This window comes from Oncorhynchus masou, chromosome 24 (genome assembly GCF_036934945.1).
Source record: "Oncorhynchus masou masou isolate Uvic2021 chromosome 24, UVic_Omas_1.1, whole genome shotgun sequence".
In the NCBI taxonomy this organism is placed as follows: domain Eukaryota; kingdom Metazoa; phylum Chordata; class Actinopteri; order Salmoniformes; family Salmonidae; genus Oncorhynchus; species Oncorhynchus masou.
The window spans coordinates 116,778,282-116,797,019 of record NC_088235.1 but is presented as its reverse complement, the minus strand read 5'-3'; the positions used below and the strand labels follow the sequence as shown (position 1 = coordinate 116,797,019).

Here is an 18,738-nt window from a genome sequence, read left to right as displayed (position 1 = left end):
CCTAATATTGAGTTGAACATCAAGAACACCTTCCAAATAACCATAACCCTTCCTAATATTGAGTTGAACATCTTCCTATTGAGTTGAACACTAGAACACCTTCCTATTGAGTTGAACACTAGAACACCTTCCTATTGAGTTGAACACTAGAACACCTTCCTGTTGAGTTGAACATTAAGAACCCCTTCCTATTGAGTTGAACATTAGAACCCCTTCCTATTGAATTGAACATTAGAACCCCTTCCTATTGAGTTGAACCCCTTCCTATTAAGTTGAACATTAGAACCCCTTCCTATTGAGTTGAACATTAGAACCCCTTCCTGTTGAGTTGAACATCAAGAACACCTTCCTATTGCGTTGAACATCAAGAACCCTTTCCTATTGCGTTGAACATTAGAACACCTTCCTATTGAGTTGAACATCAAGAACCCCTTCCTATTGAGTTGAACATTAAGAACCCCTTCCTATTGAGTTGAACACCTTCCTATTGAGTTGAACATTAGAACCCCTTCCTATTGAGTTGAACATTAGAACCCCTTCCTATTGAGTTGAACATTAGAACACCTTCCTATTGAGTTGAACACCTTCCTATTGAGTTGAACATTAGAACCCCTTCCTATTGAGTTGAACATTAGGACACCTTCCTATTGAGCTGAACACCTTCCTATTGAGATGAACATTAGAACACATTCCTATTGAGCTGAACACCTTCCTATTGAGATGAACATTAGAACACCTTCCTATTGAGTTGAACATCAATAATCCCTTCCTATTGAGTTGAACACCTTCCTATTGAACACATTCCTATTGAGTTGAACATCAAGAACACCTTCCTATTGAGTTGAACACCTTCCTATTGAGTTGAACATCAAGACCACCTTCCTATTGAGTTGAACATCAAGAACACCTTCCTATTGAGTTGAACACCTTCCTATTGAGTTGAACACCTTCCTATTGAGTTGAACACCTTCCAATTGAGTTGAACATTAGAACACCTTCCTATTGAGTTGAACACCTTCCTGTTTAGTTGAACATCAAGAACACTTTCCTCTTGAGTTGAACATCGAGAACACATTCCTGTTGAGTTGAACATCAAGAACACCTTCCTGTTGAGTTGAACATCAAGAACACCTTCCTATTGAGTTGAACATCAAGAACACCTTCCTGTTGAGTTGAACATCAAGAACACCTTCCTATTGAGTTGAACACCTTCCTATTGAGTTGAACACCTTCCTATTGAGTTGAACACCTTCCTATAGAGTTGAACACCTTCCTACTGAGTTGAACACCTTTCTATTGAGTTGAACACCTTCCTATTGAGTTGAACACCTTCCTATTGAGTTGAACACCTTCCTGTTGAGTTGAACATCAATAACACCTTCCTGTTGAGTTGAACATTAGAACACCTTCCTGTTGAGTTGAATATCAAGAACACCTTCCTGTTGAGTTGAACATCAAGAACACCTTCCTATTGAATTGAACATTAGAACACCTTCCTGTTGAGTTGAACATTAGAACCCTTCCTATTGAGTTGAACATCAAGAACACCTTCCTATTGTGTTGAACATTAGAACACCTTCCTATTGAAGTGAACACCTTCTTCTTTAGTTGAACATCAAGAACACCTCCTATTGAGTTGAACATCAAGAACACCTTCCTATTGAGTTGAACATCAAGAACACCTTCCTATTGAGTTGAACATCAAGAACACCTTCCTATTGAGTTGAACACCTTCCTATTGAGTTGAACACCTTCCTATTGGGTTGAACACCTTCCTATAGAGTTGAACACCTCCCTACTGAGTTGAACACCTTCCTATTGAGTTGAACACCTTCCTATTGAGTTGAACACCTTCCTATTGAGTTGAACACCTTCCTATTGAGTTGAACACCTTCCTATTGAGTTGAACACCTTCCTGTTGAGTTGAACATCAAGAACACCTTCCTATTGAGTTGAACACCTTCCTATAGAGTTGAACACCTTCCTACTGAGTTGAACACCTTCCTATAGAGTTGAACACCTTCCTATTGAGTTGAACACCTTCCTATTGAGTTGAACACCTTCCTGTTGAGTTGAACATCAATAACACCTTCCTATTGAATTGAACATTAGAACACCTTCCTGTTGAGTTGAATATCAAGAACACCTTCCTGTTGAGTTGAACATCAAGAACACCTTCCTATTGAATTGAACATTAGAACACCTTCCTGTTGAGTTGAACATTAGAACCCCTTCCTATTGAGTTGAATATCAAGAACACCTTCCTGTTGAGTTGAACATCAAGAACACCTTCCTATTGAATTGAACATTAGAACACCTTCCTGTTGAGTTGAACATTAGAACCCCTTCCTATTGAGTTGAATATCAAGAACACCTTCCTGTTGAGTTGAACATCAAGAACACCTTCCTATTGTGTTGAACATCAAGAACACCTTCCTATTGTGTTGAACATTAGAACACCTTCCTATTGAGGTGAACACCTTCTTGTTTAGTTGAACATCAAGAACACCTCCTATTGAGTTGAACATCAAGAACACCTTCCTATTGAGTTGAACATCAAGAACACCTTCCTATTGAGTTGAACATCAAGAACACCTTCCTATTGAGTTGAACACCTTCCTATTGAGTTGAACACCTTCCTATAGAGTTGAACAACTTCCTACTGAGTTGAACACCTTCCTATTGAGTTGAACACCTTCCTATTGAGTTGAACACCTTCCTATTGAGTTGAACACCTTCCTATTGAGTTGAACATCTTCCTATTGAGTTGAACACCTTCCTATTGAGTTGAACACCTTCCTATTGAGTTGAACACCTTCCTATTGAGTTGAACACCTTCCTATTGAGTTGAACACCTTCCTTTTGAGTTGAACACCTTCCTATTGAGTTGAACCCCTTCCTATTGAGTTGAACACCTTCCTATTGAGTTGAACATCTTCCTATTGAGTTGAACACCTTCCTATTGAGTTGAATATTAGAACCCCTTCCTATTGAGTTGAACATTAGAACACCTTCCTATTGAGTTGAATATCAAGAACACCTTCCTGTTGAGTTGAACATCAAGAACACCTTCCTATTGAATTGAACATTAGAACACCTTCCTTTTGAGTTGAACATTAGAACCCCTTCCTATTGAGTTGAACATCAAGAACACCTTCCTATTGAGTTGAATATCAAGAACACCTTCCTGTTGAGTTGAACATCAAGAACACCTTCCTATTGTGTTGAACATCAAGAACACCTTCCTATTGAGTTGAACATCAAGAACACCTTCCTATTGTGTTGAACATCAAGAACACCTTCCTATTGTGTTGAACATTGGAACACCTTCCTATTGAGGTGAACACCTTCTTGTTTAGTTGAACATCAAGAACACCTCCTATTGAGTTGAACATCAAGAACACCTTCTTGTTTAGTTGAACATCAAGAACACCTCCTATTGAGTTGAACATCAAGAACACCTTCCTATTGAGTTGAACACCTTCCTATTGAGTTGAACACCTTCCTATTGAGTTGAACACCTTCCTATTGAGTTGAACACCTTCCTATTGAGTTGAACATCTTCCTATTGAGTTGAACACCTTCCTATTGAGTTGAACACCTTCCTATTGAGTTGAACATTAGAACCCCTTCCTATTGAGTTGAACATTAGAACACCTTCCTATTGAGTTGAACATTAGAACACCTTCCTATTGAGTTGAACACCTTACTATTGAGTTGAACATTAGAACACCTTCCTATTGAGTTGAACATCAAGAACACCTTCCTATTGAGTTGAACATCAAGAACACCTTCCTATTGTGTTGAACATCAAGAACACCTTCCTATGAGTTGAACACCTTCCTATTGAGTTGAACCCCTTCCTATTGAGTTGAACATTAGAACACCTTCCTATTGAGTTGATCATTAGAACACCTTCCTATTGAGTTGAACACCTTCCTATTGAGTTGAACATTAGAACACCTTCCTATTGAGTAGAACATCAAGAACACCTTCCTATTGAGTTTCACCCCCCTTTTCCCTCAGAAGAGCCTCAGTTCGTCGGAGCAAGGACAGTCTATCAATAATTACAAGCTACCTGGGTCTGACACCTTGGATGGAAAATTACTGAGGATCATAGCGGACGGCCTTGCCATGCCTATTTGTTATCTCTTCAATCTAAGCCTACAGTAAAGAATGTGCCATATGGCCTGGAGGGAAGCAAAAGTCATTCCGCTACCCAAGAATATCAAAGCAACCGTTCCTGGCTCAAATAGCAGACCAACCAGCATGTAACCAACACTTAGTAAACTTTTGTAAAAAAGTGTTGGATGATGCTATTTCACAGTAAACAAATTAACAACAGATTTTCAGCACTATTATAGGGAAAAGGCATGAAATATGAACTTACACAAATGACTGATGATTGGCTGAGAGAAATTGATAATAAAAATATTGTGGGAGATGTTTTGTTAGACTTCAGTACAGCATTTGACATTATCGATCATAATCTGCCGCTTGAAAAATGTCTGTATTATGGCTTTACATCCCCTGCTATATTGTGGATCGAGAGTTTGTTTATGTGTAACTCTGTGTTATTGTTTTTGTCGCAATGCTTTGCTTTATCTTGGCCAGGTCGCAGTTGTAAATGAGAAATTAAAGATGATGGCACATCTCCCACCGCTCCCGAGCATACCACTCGCCAATGTCCAGTCTCTTGACAACAAGGTAGACAAAATTCGAGCAAGGGTTGCCTTCCAGAGAGACAGAAGAGATTGTAACATTCTCTGTTTCACGGAAACATGGCTCACTCGGGATACGTTATCAGAGTCGGTACAGCCACCCGGTTTCTTCACGCATCGTGCCGACAGAAACAAACATCTCTCTGGTAAGAAGAAGGGCGGGGGTGTATGCCTTATGGTTAACGAGTCGTGGTTTGATCACAACAACATACAGGAACTCAAGTCCTTTTGTTCACCTGACCTAGAATTCCTTACAATCAAATGCCGAACAGCGTTATCTACCAAGAGAATTCTCCACGATTACAATCACAGCCGTGTATATCCCCCTTCAAGCAGACACCTTGACTGCCCTGAAAGACCTGGAAACAATATATATCCTGAGGCTGCATTTATTGTAGCTAGGGATTTTAACAAAGCTAATCTGAATACAAAGCTCCCTAAGTATTATCAGCATATCGAATGCATGACCCAGGCTGGCAGTATTCTGGATCATTGCTAACTTCCGTGACACATACAAAGCCCTCCCTCACCCTCCTTTCGGCGTATGTGGCAGGGTCTACAGTCAATCAAGAATTACAAAAAGAAAACCAGCTCCGTCTTCTCCCAGACAAAATAAACAACATTGCTCGCCTTGAGAACAATACAGTGCCATTGACACGGCCCGCTACCAAAACCTGCGGGCTCTCCTTCACCGTGGCCAACGTGAGTAAAACATTTAAACGTGTTAACCCTCGCAAGTTTGCCGGCCCAGACGGCATCCCTCGCCGCTTCCTCAGAGCATGCGCAGACCAGCTGGCTGGTGTGTTTACGGACATATTCAATCAATCCCTATCCCAGTCTGCTGTTCCCACATGCTCCAAGAGGGCCACCATTGTTCCTGTTCCCAAGAAAGCTAAGGTAACCTAGCTAAATGACTATCGCTCCATAGCACTCACTCCGTCATCAAGAAATACTTTGAGAGACTAGTCAAGGATCATATCACCCTCACCCTACCTGACACCCTAGACCCACTCAAATTTGCTTACCGCCCCCAATAGGTCCACAGACAATGCAATCGCAATCACACTGCACACTGCCCTAACACATCTGGACAAGAGGAATACCTATGTAAGAACGTTCATCGATTACAGCTCAGTATTTAACACCTTAGTACCCTCCAAACTTGTCATTAATCTCGAGACCCTGGGTCTCGACCCCACAATGTGCAACCAGTTCCTGGACTTCCTGACGGGCCACCCCCAGGTGGTGAGGGTAGGAAATAACATCTCCACCCCGCTGATCCTCAACACTGAGGTCTGACAAGGGTGCATTCTCAGCCCTCTCCTGTACCCATGTCTGTGTGTCTCCTGTACTCCCTGTTCACCCACGACTGATCCTCAACACTGGGGCCCCACAAGGGTGCGTTCTCAGCCCCCTCCTGTACTCCCTGTTCACCCACGACTGATCCTCAACACTGCGCCCCGATAAGGGTGCGTTCTCCGCCCTCTCCTGTACTCCCTGCTCACCCATGTCTGTGTGGCCACGCCTCCAACTTAATCATCAAGTTTGCAGATGACATGGCAAGGCAGTAGGGTTGATTACCAACAATGACGAGACAAAACAAATGATGATCGTTGACTTCAGGAAACAGCAGAGGGAACACCCCCCTATACACATCGATGGAACAGTAGTGGAGAGGGTAGTAAGTTTTAAATTCCTCGCCGTACACATCACAGACAAACTGAATTGGTCCACCCACATAGACAGCATCGTGAAGAAGGTGCAGAGGCACCTCTTCAACCTCAGGAGGCTGAAGAAATTCGGCTTGTCACCAAAAGCACTCACAACCTTTTACAGGTGCACAATCGAGAGCATCCTGTCAGGCTGTATCACCGCATGGTATGGCAACTGCTCCGCCCACAACCGTAAGGCTCTCCAGATGGTAGTGAGGTCTGCACAACGCATCACTGTGGGCAAACTACCTGCTCTCCAGGTCACTTACACCACCCGATGTTACAGGAAGGCTATAAAAATCATCAAGGACAACAGCCAACTGAGCCACTGCCTGTTCACCCCGCTATCATCCGGAAGGCGAGGTCAGTACAGGTGCATCAAAGCAGGGACCAAGAGACTGAAAAACAGCTTCCATCTCAAGGCCATCAGACTGTTAAACAGCCACCACTAACATTGAGTGGCTGCTGCCAACATATCGACTCAACTCCAGCCACTTGAAATTAATATTGGAAAAATTGATCTAAATAATGTATCACTAGCCATTTTAAACAATGCCACTTAATATAATGTTTACATACCCTACATTACTCATCTCATATATATATATTGTACTCGATACCATCTACTGCATCTTGCCTATGCCGTTCTGTACCATCACTCATTCATATCTTTATGTACATATTCTTCATCCCTTTACACTTGTGTATAAGATAGTTGTTGTGAAATTGTTAGGTTAGATTACTCGTTGGTTATTACTGCATTGTCGGAACTAGAAGCACAAGCATTTCGCTACACTCGCATTAACATCTGCAAACCATGTGACAAATAAAATTTGATTTGATTTAAGCCGTACACTCCACAAAGCTGGGCTTTACAGAAGAGTGGCCAGAAAAAAAGCCATTGCTTAAAGAAAAGAATAAGCAAACATGTTTAGTGTTCACCAAAAGGCATGTGGGAGACTCCCAAACATATGGAAGAAGGTACTCTGGTCAGATGAGACTAAAATGCAGCTTTTTGGCCATCAAGGAAAACGCTATGTCTGGCACAAAACCAGCACATCTCCTCACCCTGAGAACAACATCCCCACAGTGAAGCATGGTGGTGGCAGCATCATGCTGTGGGGATGTTTTTCATTGGCAGGGACTGGGAAACTGGTCAGAATTGAAGAAATGATGTATGGTGCTCAGTACAGGGAAAGTCTTGAGGGAAACCTGTTTCAGGCTTCCAGAGATTTGAGACTGGGACAGAGGTTCACCTTCCAGCAGGACAATGACCCTAATCATACTGCTAAAGCAACACTTGAGTGGTTTAAGGGGAAACATGTAAATGTCTTGGAATGGCCCAGTCAAAGCCCAGACCTCAATCCAATTGAGAATCTGTGGTTGCTGTACACCAGCGGAACCCATCCAACTTTAAAGAGCTGGAGCAGTTTTGCCTTTGAAGAATGGGCAAAAATCCCAGTGGCTAGATCTGCCAAGCTTAAAGAGACATACCCCAGGAGATTTGCAGCTGTAATTGCTGCAAAAGCAGGCTCTACAAAGTATTGAGTTTGCAGGGTTGAATAGTTATGCACGCTCAAGTTTTCTGTTTAAAAAAAATATATATTTCTTGATTGTTTCACAATAAAAAATGGTTTGCATCTTCAAAGTGGTAGGCATGTTGTGTAAATCAAATGATACAAACCCCCCAAAATCTATTTTATTTCCAGGGTGTAACAAAATAGGAAAATGCCAATGGGTTAATACTTTTTCAAGGCACAATGGTTTCGAGAGGTTCTCCTATCTTAGGTGCACCTACAGCTCATCTCACGGCAGTAGTACTGTAGACTACTTTATCACCGACCTCAGCCCAGAGTATCTCAGAGCCTTCACAGTCAGCCCACTGACACCCCTATCAGATCACAGAAAAATCACAATCTACTTGAACAGAGCAATACTCAACCTTGAGGTATTGAAGCTGAACAAACGACATACTATTCAGAGATGCTATAGATGGAAGGAAGGTAATTTAGAAACCTACCAAACAAGTACTGGCCAACAACAAATCCAATCCCTCATAGACAACTTCCTGGACAAAATGTTTCTGTTGATCTGATGATGATGACCTGTTGGTGGGTATGCAAATTGGAGTGGATCTAGGGTTTCTGGAATAATGGTGTTGATGTGAGCCATGACCAGCCTTTCAAAGCACTTCATGGCTACAGACGTGGCCTTGTGAATGTTGACCTGTTTAAAGGTCTTACTCACACTGGCTGCGGAGAGCGTGATCACACAGACGTCCGGAACAGCTGATGCTCTCATGCATGTTTCAGTGTTACTTGCCTCGAAGCGAGCATAGAACTTATTTAGCTTGCCTGGTAGGCTCATGTCAATGGGCAACTCTCGGCTGTGCTTCCCTTTGTAGTCTGTAATAGTTTGCAAGCACAGCCACATACATCGGAGACGGTGTAGTATGATTCGATCTTAGTTCTGTCTGATGCTTTGCTTGTTTGATGGTTAGTGAGAGGAAATAGCGGGATTTCTTATATGCTTCTGGGTTAGAGTCCCACTCCTTGAAAGCGGCAGCTCTGCCCTTTAGTTCAGTGCAAATGTTGCCTGTAATCCATGGCTTCTGGTTGGGGTATGTACGTACAGTCACTATGGGGACGACGTCCTCGATGCACTTATTAATAAAGCCAGTGACTGATGTGGTGAACTTCTCAATGCGATCTGAAGAATCCCAGAACATATTCCAGTCTGTGAAACAGTCCTGTAGTTTAGCATCTGCTACATCTGAACACTTCTTTATAGGCCGAGTCTGGTGCTTTAATTTTTGCTTTGGAAGAAGGAATCAGGAGGATATAATTATGATCAGATTTGGCAAATGGAGGGCAAGGGAGAGCTTTGTGTAGAGCTCTGTGTGTGGAGTAAAGGTGGTCTAGATTTGTCTTCCCTATGGTTGGACAGCAGACCACCATAGTATCTGTACCAAGAAAGTGAATGTTACCTGCCAAAATGGCTACCGTCCTTTGAAAGGCTGGTCTTGGCTCATATCAACACCATCATCCCGGAAACCCTAGACCCACTCCAATTTGCATACCGTCCGAAACAGATCCACAGATGAGACAATCTCAATCGCACTACACACTGCCCTTTCCCACCGGTACAAAAGGTACACCTATGTGAGAATGCTGTTCATTGACTACAGCTCAGCGTTCAACACAAATGTGCCCACAAGCTCATCACTAAGCTAAGAACCCTAGGACTAAACACCTCCCTGGACTTTCTGGCAGGCCACCCCCAGGTGGTAAGGGTAGGCAACAACACATCTTACACGCTGATACTCAACACGGGGTCCCCTCAGAGGTAAGTGCTTAGCCCCCTCCTGTCTTCCCTGTTCACCGACGACTGCAAGACCAAACACGACTCCAACATCATCATTAAGTTTGCTGACAACACAACATTGGTAGGCCTGATCACCGTCAACTATGAGACACCCTATAGGGAGGGCAGAGACCTGACAGTGTAGTGCAAGGACAACAACCTCTCCCTCAACATGAGCAAGACAAAGGAGTTTGATCTGGGTCTAGCCCTGTGTCATTATAACTATTCGTTTTACTTATTGAAAACATTGAAATATAAATGTAATTAACTTGTTGGAGAGCAGAGACTCTCCCCAGATACGTCATCAGAGTGCACAACAGAACATGGTACTGTCTACACTCGGTTAGTTGTTATATTAAAACATTTCCTCAAATAGATTTGAATCAGAACTAAAGTTTTGTTGCTAAGGATTCCACGACACAGGTACGGACAAAACTGCCCTGATGAACTCCTCTGTCATATCTCAGTTTACTCAATTACTGCGCTGCCTACTCCTGATTATTCCTTTTTCAAATCATATGAGCAAAACATATTTCACTTTATCTGGGACAATAAACAATACAAAATAAAACATGTCTGTCTATATAATGAATATGTACTGGGTGGGTTGAGATTATTAAATATAAAAGCACTAAACCTCTCTAAAAGCTTCACTCATTCAAAAGTTTTATTTGAACCCTAAATGGTTCTCAAGTAGATTACTAAGAAAAGCTCATCCATTGTTTAAAAATGGCCTTTCAATTAATTGAAAATGATACTTTTTCAAAGTATCTCTCTTTTTCAAACAAGCACTCAGATCTGGCTACAATTTCAATTTGATTCCCCTATAAAGAGAAAACAAATATTACAACAGATATTATGGCTGAGCTCAATGTGCTGGTTGATAAAATACCTGAATTTATGGAAAATATGTTTGAAAAGGGTATTTTGTTCTTAAATTATATTGTAAATTGGAATGGTAGAGTTCTGTCCTTCATGGAGTCATCAGAATTGTACGGGAAGGTCTGCTCAATCCAAGAGTACAACCAATTGATTACAGCATTACCCCAAAAATGGAGGAAGCGGGTTGCAGCAGGAGGAGGTAGGGAACTGGTCTGTCTGCTCAATATAAAGGATCAAAACTGGCAGAGGAATAAAAATAGCATAAATAGGAAAGTTTACCAGTTTCATTTGAGGACCAGGATGTTGACAACTGTGCCATATAGAATGCAAAATAGTTGGGAAGAGATTTGTGATGTACCGATTCCATGGTACAGGGCGTTTGAGTTGATATATAAAACAATGCTAGATTCAAGACTTCGTGCTTTTTCATTTAAAATGTTTATATAGAATTCTATATAAACAACAAAATGATGAATATGTGGTGCATAAAATCATTGAAGCTCTGCAGATGTTGTTGTGAGGAGACAGAATCAATAGACCATTTATTCTGGTATTGACCTCAGGTAGCCTGGTTCTGGTCTCAGGTTCAGGAGTGGCTGAAAAAGCAGAACATTGATCTAAAATTGACCCTAGAAATAGTACTGTTAGATCTGGAGAGACCAGGTCAGTCAATTACTAATATACTAATACTCTTAGTAAAAGTATTGATCTGGAGAGACCGGGTCAGTCAATTACTAATATACTAATACTCTTAGTAAAAGTATTGATCTGGAGAGACCGGGTCAGTCAGTTACTAATATGCTAATACTCTTAGTAAAAGTATTGATGTTAGGAGATCTGGAGAGACCGGGTCAGTCAATTACTAATATACTAATACTCTTAGTAAAAGTATTGATCTGGAGAGACCGGGTCAGTCAATTACTAATATACTAATACTCTTAGTAAAAGTATTGATCTGGAGAGACCGGGTCAGTCAATGACTAATATACTAATAGTCTTAGTAAAAGTATTGATCTTAGGGGATCTGGAGAGACCGGGTCAGTCAATTACTAATATACTAATACTCTTAGTAAAAGTATTGATGTTAGGAGATCTGGAGAGACCGGGTCAGTCAATTACTAATATACTAATACTCTTGTAAAAGTATTTATCTTCAACACGCAATCTGTGGATTCTATTCGATTAGATTGAATATTGAAATTGAAATTGTACGTTAAACATCACAGCATAGTTGAAAAATATGTGTTGAGTAGAAACATGAAGTGGGTGTCCAGCAGAGATAGATGGGATGGGCTGAGGGTGTCCAGCAGAGATAGATGGAATGGGCTGAGGGTGACCAGCAGAGATAGATGGGATGAGCTGAGGGTGTCCAGCAGAGATAGACGGGATGGGCTGAGGGTGATCAGCAGAGATAGATGGGATGGGCTGAGGGTGATCAGCAGAGATAGATGGGATGGGCTGAGGGTGATCAGCAGAGATAGATGGGATGGGCTGAGGGTGACCAGCAGAGATAGATGGAATGGGCTGAGGGTGATCAGCAGAGATAGATGGGATGGGCTGAGGGTGATCAGCAGAGATAGACGGGATGGGTTGAGGGTGACCAGCAGAGATAGATGGGATGGGCTGAGGGTGTCCAGCAGGGATAGATGGGATGGGCTGAGGGTGTTCAGCAGAGATAGATGGGATGGGCTGAGGGTGATCAGCAGAGATAGATGGGATGGGCTGAGGGTGTCCAGCAGAGATAGACGGGATGGGCTGAGGGTGACCAGCAGAGATAGATGGGATGAGCTGAGGGTTGGTATGTGGAATTGGAGACAAGTGGGAGTGGAGTTGCTCTGTGGGAGATAGAATTATGGTCAAAAATAAAAGTTTAAAAAATCCAAATACAAATAAAATATAAAAAGTACATTTGAGTGACAATGAGGGGCAGTGTTTTTACAACCAATGCCGGTTTGCCTGAGGCTGATGTCGTGCAGGTGTTTGTACACATGCATATACACGCACACTCTCATTCAAATAAACACATACAGTACAAGAACACACACATACATGTAATAGTGCCAGACATGCACACAACATATACAGTTGGCCTTGTTGTTATGGTTTTAGTGGTCCTTGATGTCCTTTGTTTTAAATGTATTATTTTGTTTCATTATTTTCTGTTTTCTTCTGTCTTTTCCTTTTGTCTCTTTAGTTCAAATCTCTTGGTTGTTGGTGCATTGGGGGGTTCTTGGGGGTGGGGGTTCATTCTCTTGGTTGTTGGTGCGTTGGGGGGTTCTTGGGGGTGGGGGTTCATTCTCTTGGTTGTTGGTGCGTTGGGGGTTCTTGGGGGAGGAGGTTCATTCTCTTGGTTGTTGGTGGGGTGGGGGTTCTTGGGGGTGGGGGTTCATTCTCTTGGTTGTTGGTACATTGGGGGTTCTTGGGGGTGGGGGTTCATTCTCTTGGTTGTTGGTGGGTTGGGGGTTCTTGGGGGTGGGGGTTCATTCTCTTGGTTGTTGGTGCGCTGGGGGTTCTTGGGGGTGGGGTTCATTCTCTTGGTTGTTGGTACATTGGGGGGTTCTTGGGGGTGGGGGTTCATTCTCTTGGTTGTTGGTGCGTTGGGGGTTCTTGGGGGTGGGGGATCATTCTCTTGGTTGTTGGTGCGTTGGGGGGTTCTTGGGGGTGGGGGTTCATTCTCTTGGTTGTTGGTGCGTTGGGGGGTTCTGGGGGAATGGAATTCATTGTATGTTTCATTTTTCTTCTGGGGGGGAACTGTGGGAGGGGTCTTGAATGGTTGAGGGACAGCTATTGGGGAACTGTGGGGGGGGGGATCTTGGAGGGTTCGGGTTCACGTTTTTCGGCCTGGTGGCATTGACCATGGATGCTTCTGTGTGTCTCTGAATGGGAATCTGTTGGATGACTGGTATAGTTGGTAACTGGTAGTTGTTGAGCGGATTCACTGCAAGTATATTGTATGTTTCGAATATTCAATAAATATATATATGTATATATATATATATATATATATATATATATATATTTTTAAAGGAGCTGATCATGGACTACAGGAAAAGGAGGGCTGAACACGCCCCCACATCGACGGGGCTGTAGTGGAGCGGGTCGAGAGTTTCAAGCTCCTTGGTGTCCACATCACCAACAATCTTCTCAAAAAGATCAAGACAGTTGTGAAGAGGGCAACACATTTTCTTCCTCAGGAGACTAAAAAGACTTGGGTCCTCAGATCCTACAGCTGCACCATCGAGAGCATCCTGACTGATTGCATCACTAACTGGTATGGCAACAGCTCGGCCTCCGACCACAAGGCACTACAGAGGATGGTGTGTACGGCCCATTACGTCACTGGGGCCAAGCTTCCTGCCATCCAGGACCACTATACAAGGCGGTGTCAGAGAAAGGCCACCCTGGTCATAGACTTTTCCCTTCTTCCGCATTGCAAGCAGTACTGGAGCGCCAAGTTTAGGGCCAGAAGGCTTCTCAACAGTTCCAACCCCAAAGCCACAAGACGAGCTTCAATGCCATACAACACTCCTTCCGTGGCCTCCAACTGCTCTTAAACGCTAGTAAAACCAAATGCATGCTTTTCAACCGATCGCTGCCTGCACCCGCATGCCCGACTAGCATCACCACACTGGATGGTTCCGACCTTGAATATGTGGACACCTATAAGTACCTAGGTGTCTGGCTAGACTGCAAACTCTCCTTCCAGACCCATATCAAACATCTCCAATCGAAAATCAAATCAAGAGTCGGCTGTCTATTCCGTAACAAAGCCTCCTTCACTCACGCTGCCAAGCTTACCCTAGTAAAACTGACTATCCTACCGATCCTCGACTTCGGCGATGTCATCTACAAAATTGCTTCCAACACTCTTCTCAGCAAACTGGATGCAGTTTATCACAGTGCCATCCGTTTTGTCACTAAAGCACCTTATACTACCCACCACTGCGACTTGTATGCTCTAGTCGGCTGGCCCTCGCTACATATTCGTCGCAAGACCCACTGGCTCCAGGTCATCTACAAGGCCATGCTAGGTAAAGCTCCGCCTTATCTCAGTTCACTGGTCACGATGGCAACACCCATCCGTAGCACGCGCTCCAGCAGGTGTATCTCACTGATCATCCCTAAAGCCAACACCTCATTCGGCCGCCTTTCGTTCCAGTACTCTGCTGCCTGTGACTGGAACGAATTGCAAAAATCGCTGAAGTTGGAGACCTTTATCTCCCTCACCAACTTCAAACATCAGCTATCTGAGCAGCTAACCGATTGCTGCAGCTGTACATAGTCTTATCGGTAAATAGCCCACCCATTTTCACCTACCTCATCCCCATACTGTTTTTATTTATTTACTTCTCTGCTCTTTTGCACACCAATATCTCTACCTGTACATGATCATCTGATCATTTATCACTCCAGTGTTAATCTGCAATATTGTAATTATTTGCCTACCTCCTCATGCCTTTTGCACACATTGTATATAGACTCCCCTTTTTTTTGTCTACTGTGTTATTGACTTGTTAATTGTTTACTCCATGTGTAACTCTGTGTTGTCTGTTCACACTGCTATGCTTTATCTTGGCCAGGTCGCAGTTATAAATGAGAACTTGTTCTCAACTAGCCTACCTGGTTAAATAAAGGTGTTCTCAACTAGCCTACCTGGTTAAATAAAGGTGTTCTCAACTAGCCTACCTGGTTAAATAAAGGTGTTCTCAACTGGCCTACCTGGTGAAATAAAGGTGTTCTCAACTAGCCTACCTGGTTAAATAAAGCTGTTCTCAACTAGCCTACCTGGTTAAATAAAGGTGTTCTCAACTAGCCTACCTGGTTAAATAAAAGTGTTCTCAACTGGCCTACCTGGTTAAATAAAGGTGTTCTCAACTAGCCTACCTGGTTAAATAAAGGTGTTCTCAACTAGCCTACCTGGTTAAATAAAGGTGTTCTCAACTAGCCTACCTGGTTAAATAAAGGTGTTCTCAACTAGCCTACCTGGTGAAATAAAGGTGAAATAAAATTTAATAAAAAGACTCCTCAACAGCTAACCCCCCTCATATTTTACCCCCATCATATTTTACCCCCATCATATTTTACCCCCATCATATTTTACCCCCATCATATTTTACCCCCCTCATATTTTACCCCCCTCATATTTTACCCCCCTCATATTTTACCCCCTCATATTTTACCCCCTCATATTTTACCCCCTCATATTTTACCCCCATCATATAGCTATTCTCTGTTTATTATCTATGCATAGTCACTTTAACTCACCTTACAAGTACATATTACCTCAATTACCTCGACTAACCTTAAACTGCATTGTTGGTTATGTGCTTGTAAGTATTTCACAGCGAGGTTAACATTTTCAAAGTAAACATACAATTTGATGTGATTGAGTCCCAAATGTCAAACTATTCCCTATGTAGTGCACTATATAGGGGATAGGGTGCAGTTTGAGATGCAACAAAGTCTGCCTGCAGTAGCCATGAATATACACAGAGTGTAAAAAACATTACACTGCAACAAATCATCTCCATGCCTGAACACTGCAACAAATCATCTCCATGCCCAAAAACTGCAACAAATTATCTCCATGCCTGAACACTGCAACAAATCATCTCATGCCTGAACACTGCAACAAATTATCTCCATGCCTGAACAGTGCAACAAATTATCTCCATGCCTGAACACTGCAACAAATCATCTTCATGCCTGAACAGTGCAACAAATCATCTCCATGCCCAAAAACTGCAACAAATTATCTCCATGCCTGAACACTGCAACAAATTATCTCCATGCCTGAACACTGCAACAAATCATCTCCATGCCTGAACACTGCAACTAATCATCTCATGCCTGAACAGTGCAACAAATTATCTCCATGCCTGAACACTGCAACAAATTATCTCCATGCCTGAACAGTGCAACAAATCATCTCCATGCCTGAACAGTGCAACAAATCATCTCCATGCCTGAACAGTGCAACAAATTATCTCCATGCCTGAACACTGCAACAAATCATCTCCATGCCTGAACACTGCAACAAATTATCCCCATGCCTGAACAGTGCAACAAATCATCTCCATGCCTGAACACTGCAACAAATCATCTCCATGCCTGAACACTGCAACAAATTATCCCCATGCCTGAACAGTGCAACAAATCATCTCCATGCCTGAACACTGCAACACATTATCCCCATGCCTGAACACTGCAACTAATCATCTCCATGCCTGAACACTGCAACTAATCATCTCATGCCTGAACACTGCAACACATTATCTCCATGCCTGAACACTGCAACAAATTATCTCCATGCCTGAACACTGCAACAAATCATCTCCATGCCTGAACACTGCAACAAATCATCTCCATGCCTGAACACTGCAACAAATCATCTCCATGCCTGAACACTGCAACTAATCATCTCCATGCCTGAACACTGCAACAAATCATCTCCATGCCTGAACACTGCAACAAATCATCTCCATGCCTGAACACTGCAACTAATCATCTCCATGCCTGAACACTGCAACAAATCATCTCCATGCCTGAACACTGCAACTAATCATCTCATGCCTGAACACTGCAACAAATTATCTCCATGCCTGAACACTGCAACAAATCATCTCCATGCCTGAACACTGCAACAAATCATCTCCATGCCTGAACACTGCAACTAATCATCTCCATGCCTGAACACTGCAACTAATCATCTCATGCCTGAACACTGCAACAAATTATCCCCATGCCCAAAAACTGCAAAAAATTATCCCCAGACTTAAACACTGCAACAAATCATCCCCTAGCCGAAACTCTGCAACAAATCATCCCCAAGTCCAAACACTGCCACAAATCATCCCCAAGCCCAAACATAGCAACAAATCATCCCTAATTCCAAGCACTGCAACAAATCATCCCTAATTCTAAACACTGCAACAAATCATCCCTAACCTAAACACTGCATCAAATCATCCCTAATTCCAAACACTGCAACAAATCATCCCTAAGACTAAACACTGCATCAAATCATCCCTAAGACTAAACACTGCATCAAATCATCCCTAAGACTAAACACTGCATCAAATCATCCCTAAGACTAAACACTGCATCAAATCATCCCTAAGCATAAACACTGCAACAAATCATCCCTAAACCTAAACACTGCATCAAATCATCCCTAAGCATAAACACTGCAACAAATCATCCCTAAGACTAAACACTGCATCAAATCATCCCTAAGACTAAACACTGCATCAAATCATCCCTAAGACGAAACACTGCATCAAATCATCCCTAAGACTAAACACTGCAAAAAATCATCCAGCGTATGTCCATTACATGCACATATCAAATCTAAATTCAGACAGGCACGTCTCAGACAGACATGTCTCCGAGCAAGATTAGATGAAATGCTTGACAAATACGTCTTTGTTGAAATCCCTCCGACTTGACAGTTGAATAGATCTCTCCCCAAAAAAGAAAATAACCTGAAAATAAAAACAGAGCTTTTTCTGCTGGTATTTTGGGATGAATGTAGTTATGATCAGCTACAATCGTTCATTTGTTTTTACAGCCCGCACAGCAGTCACTACCGCCACTATTGTTGATTTCCCCTTTTAAGTTCTGCCCTTGAGCAAGGTGACGCCAAGGCATTCTGCAGTGGCCTATTTAGCGAGGGGAATCAGAGTAGGGAAGGAGGGGAGCAGCTCATTGAACAAGGGGGCATGTAACAGCTTGACATGGTCTGTGTGGCACCATATTACCCATAAGCCTCATCGGTAGTGCAGGTATAGGGATGCAGTCAGGAAGTCTACCACGCTGTCTCAGTCACTCTGTGAAGCGTTTCCCTGGAACAGCGGGTAATAATAGAGTTGCAATGAGGCAGATCTGTGGGTGAGTCAAATCATGAACAAAGGAGTCATATTGATCATCTATATTCATGGGATTCTCTCTCATGGAGTCATATTGATCATCTACGCTGAGTGTAGAAAATATTAAAGAACGCCAGCTCTTTTCCATGACATAGACTGACCAGGTGAATCCAGGTGAAAACTATGATCCCT

The 18,738-nt window shown here is 42.7% G+C and overlaps 1 protein-coding gene across 1 annotated transcript in view; it reads right to left on the bottom strand.

Moving 5' to 3' along the window:
- Positions 1–18,738, bottom strand: part of LOC135513319 (gamma-aminobutyric acid receptor subunit gamma-3) — a 445,846-nt gene that overhangs the window by 109,791 nt on the left and 317,317 nt on the right. The gene's annotated exons all lie outside the window — the stretch shown is intronic.